The sequence below is a fragment of the Corapipo altera genome, unplaced genomic scaffold, assembly GCF_003945725.1.
Source record: "Corapipo altera isolate COAL_440 unplaced genomic scaffold, ASM394572v1 59498, whole genome shotgun sequence".
In the NCBI taxonomy this organism is placed as follows: domain Eukaryota; kingdom Metazoa; phylum Chordata; class Aves; order Passeriformes; family Pipridae; genus Corapipo; species Corapipo altera.
The window spans coordinates 1-4,375 of record NW_020886614.1 but is presented as its reverse complement, the minus strand read 5'-3'; the positions used below and the strand labels follow the sequence as shown (position 1 = coordinate 4,375).

General features: G+C 46.4%; 1 long non-coding RNA gene across 1 annotated transcript; it reads right to left on the bottom strand.

The window, feature by feature from the left end:
* Positions 1 to 329: 329 nt before the first annotated feature.
* Positions 330 to 2,302, bottom strand: LOC113941272. The gene is made up of 3 exons (XR_003525637.1): positions 1,686 to 2,302; positions 1,159 to 1,198; positions 330 to 491 (listed from the first exon to the last, which is right to left on the bottom strand). It is a non-coding gene; the product is annotated as an uncharacterized LOC113941272 (long non-coding RNA).
* Positions 2,303 to 4,375: the final 2,073 nt, after the last annotated feature.

Sequence of the window (4,375 nt, the reverse complement as noted above, 5' to 3'; positions counted from 1 at the left end):
AGGGGACAGAAAGCTGCTTGTGGATCCCAGACACAGGACAGACTCCATCAGCACCTACTCGCCTCATCTAAGGAACAGTGCAGCCAACAGCAGAGCTTTCCCATATTCTGATCTGACCGTTTTGCCTTTTCTAAAGTATTTCATTATTTCTAGTAGGTCCACTGCTTTAGCTACACAGCGGGGTTTCTTCCAAACCTGTGACTGACACAGGAAGAGCTAAGTGTGACCAATCCCACAGGAACTAAAGCCCTGCTCCTCTAACATGGAGCTGCTTTCACACTTCTGCTGTGAGGACAAAGGAGCACTGTACTACTTCACAAGGCAAACTCTTCAGAAAACTTCTGCAGTAAACTTTATCCTCCCGGGGAGGTACCTGCCAGTGTGCTGCCCTGCACACACACGCTGCCCATGTCCTTCCACAAGTGTTCCAGCTGCTCTCTCTTTTGTTTATTTTGAGCTTTCTCCCGTAGATAAAGATTTACATGTGGATTCTGAGAACATTTAAAACATCAGGAGAAGAGAAACCTCGCCCAAACCCAGCAGCCTGTCCCCCAGTCAGAGAGCAGAGTCACTGTGCAGGTCTTACATTTCAACTAAGGTTACACAGAACTTCTGACTAAGCATGGAAAGCAACCTCCAGTCAGGTGGGATTCTAGGACGTTTTCAGCAGCGCCGGGAAGCCAAACTCTGTGTAGCTGTGCCTGCAGAGAACTGTCCTTTGGACAGCCAGAACTCAAGGTGAGCAGAGCTACTGATTTTGGCACTGCAGTTCAGTCTTTCTTACTAAGTCAAACTAGTACTCTTCACCAGTGCAGGAAGATACAGGGATAGTCTTAACAAATCCCTTTGGAAATTCATTTTTAAGAACTCTCTATCCATCTGAATGGAAGACACAATCTTATTTCCCAATCATTTTCACACAATTAGCTCAAATATCAGCACTAAAACAGTGAGCAACATCTGTTTTACAAAATCCTTTTTTTTGTAAAGATATGCTCCACCACATCTAGGAAAAAAAAAGCAAATGGTGGACTCCTTCAGGACAGGAGTTTTCCCACAGTGAATGAAATGTTAGACCCTCTCAACATAAAGGCAACTGTGTGCATAAAAGTGACCCAAGATACACTGCTCAGGTGTAAAACAGCTAAAAACACTTACCGGTGTTTTTCTCAGGCGCTCGTATTCTGGACGATACTCTCTGAAAAGGTAAATAAAGGGAGTGCATTCAGTCTGAAAAACACAGGATTTGTATTGCATAAGGATCATCCTGGAGGCTTCTTTTTACTCAAAAAAAAAAGTTTTCTCTAAGCTTTCATGTTTGAGAGACATTTCAGAAAGACTAACAGTACTTTTTTCCCCAGATTTGGATTCAGAAACCAATGGATGCAAAATCAGTGAACAGACTTCATTAAAACAGCAACAATTCAAAACTTGGTATGGAATTACAAGAAAAAAATTACTTCACACACTTGCTGGCACAGATAGCTTTTACTTTTTCACGGAACAGCACAAAAATTCACGTCTGAATAGTTCCTTTTTACTGCTGCTTTTTATGCTGATACTGGACACCCTAGGCTACCTTGGCTATGGCAACTGTACACTCCTTCAAATCAAAGGAGCAGACTCATGAATCAGGACCTTCAGGAAGTGGTCACTGGGTCGCGGACCAGAAGTCATCCCCTTACCTCTCCTATTCATCTACAGCTTTAGAAAGCTGGGTAAAAAACTCACCCGGTCCTGTGCCAAACACTGCAGGAACACCAACCACCTGGAAAAGAAAACACACCAGAACTAGAGAGTAACTGAGCCAGATTTTTAATCCAGAAAAAAAAACAAAATAAAACCAAACAAACGAACAATCCCCCACAACGACAACAAAAAAATCAACACCACCGAAAAACCCAACAACAACAAACTACTAATCTAAACCTAACAACACCCATTGAATCAGCACAGTGGCCTAAGAGTGGGCAGTAACACTTGTGCTTCTGTCCATCCCGCTTTCAAACTCTTCCTCCACTTGCTGTTCACGTTTGTTACTTCCGCTTTTTGGTTGTCGGTGATTTTCTGTTTGGTGAGTTGTTGGGGTATTTTGGGGGGTGTTTCTTTGGGGAAGGAGGTTTGTTTGGTATTTTTTAACACTGTAGGGCAATTCAAAAGAAAGGTCAAGTCTTTCTGCTGTTGACTTGTTTATTGTTAATAACCCAAGTTCTCATTCTGCATCTAGGGTTATAAGTGGTTAGCAAGTATCAGTGTACTAGAATTAAAGTGCAAAAGAGACAACAAGAACTGACCTTTTGGCTCTGAAACAGTCTAATACTTTTTATTTAGCCAAAGCACATTTAAAAGGTCCCCAGAACAGCAAGAGAGGGAGAATTTAATCAGTTGCTATGACAATACATTCAAAATGCACATCTAATTTCTAATTTCAACTTGTCTCTCATTACACTTCTGGCAATTTGTTCTGCTTGTGTTAAATCAATTCTCTAAAAATACCTTGAATTAAGACTATTACCAGCCAGAATCCTACATCCTCTAATGAAAATTCTCCCTCTTTTTCATAGGCAAGACAGTCTCAACTACTGACTTCCAAATGGAAGACCTTTCCCAACACAGCCTTGCATTTGATCATTAATACAGTAAATATGCAGACAGCTCTCCAAAGGATTTTAAGCATTAAGGCTAGGCACTGTGCCAATATACATAAATATTTATACTTTCCCTGCACTTAAGTACAAGCTGCCTTTTACTCCGTAATCCTCTTCATATGACCTGCTCTCCATCCAGCGCTCCAACAGTCCTGACAGGCAGATAAATATGACCTGATCAGCAAATAAGGAATAGGAAGTATGTTAGTTCTGTATATGGGACCACTACAATCCCTTTTGAAATTCTGTATATTGTTCCACATAGGACACTTACAATATTTTTGTTTTGGCTCTGTTATCATTATCTACATGAATGGAATCATTCAGTTCCTGGAATATCCACACAGCCAAGAAGGCTTGCTTTTTCTTTAGTAAAAGCTGATGACAAACACAATCAGCTAAAACCTTCAGCACAGACTATGGGATTATTAGCAGCCTCCAATGTATAGTGTTGTCAGAGAAACAATTAATTTGTCCTCTCAAAACCTGGTCGAGTGGAAGAACAATCTTCTTCTTGCACAAGCAAATATAAAGGGTTTTTTTGTTCATTTATTTGTTTTTGAGATTCTTTCCCTTCTTCCTGTGTAGTAGCAAAGAACACTGCCTCTTACCAGCCTATCTTAGCTTTCATCTTGTGATTAATCACAGTTCAATATTAAATTATTCAGGCTGCCATTCAGTGTGACAAGCTGCAGTGTAACAAGCTGCAGTGTGACCTCAACACAGGTCATCAACAGATTACAGTTCAAAAGGGCAGTGCAAAGCTCCTTTACAGAAGGACAGAATGGTGGGGGTTGGACAATACCTCTGGAGATCACCTAGTCCAATCTCTGCTGCTCAAAAAGCGGCATTAGGCAGAAAAGGTTGCTCACGACTTTGCCTGAGCAAAAATGTTTTAAGCATCTCCGGAGATGGAGACTCCACCATTTCTCTGGACCAGTCCAGACGAGGACTTCTTAAGTTATTGTTTTCAGTGGGAAAGCAGGGACAGAAACAAGCGATCCCAAAACTTCAAACCCATCCCCACAGCGGTCCGGAGCAGCTCGAGCCCAGGCTCCTGCCTTCCCAGGGCCGGGCTCTTCTCTCTGCGGGGCACCCGCCAGCCGAGCACTGCCCTGCCCGGCGGCCCCGAGCGCTTCAGGCCCGGCCCGGGCAGCGCCTCGCTCTGCGCGGGCGCCGCTTCCCAGCCCGCCCCGAGCGCCGGGCCCTGCCTCGCAGTCGCCGCCTGGCGGACACGGCCGGGAGCGGCACTGCAGCCCCGCGCCCCCCCCACACCCTTGGCGAGACGGGCGGCGCCTTTCGCGAGTAGGGGCCTTTCTTCCCTAAAACCTGCCCTTCCCTAGGGAAAGCTGAGCAATTCACAGAGTTGCTGTTTCCACCCCAGCTTCCCAAAGGATTTCTCTCTCCCGGCAGCACAGACAGGGTCCCCGAGGCAGCGCAGACCCTCCCCGCGGGGGGGGCGGGGGGGCTGTGCAATGCCAGGGCACATCCGAACCCGGGCCTGCGGCGGCACGCAGGTGCAAGTTTCTCCGCAGAGGCGAGAAACTTGCCTGTCGCTTCCCCTGCCTGCGGCCCGACGGCCGCGGGAGAGGCAGAAGAGCGGCCGCGCCCCCGCCGCGCCCCCGCCGCTTACCCCGGGGACGATCTCCGTCGGATCTGCCGCCGTGGGTCGCTTCCGGGGGGAAAAAGCGGCGGCGCAGCCCCGACAGCATCTCCGGGGCACGGCA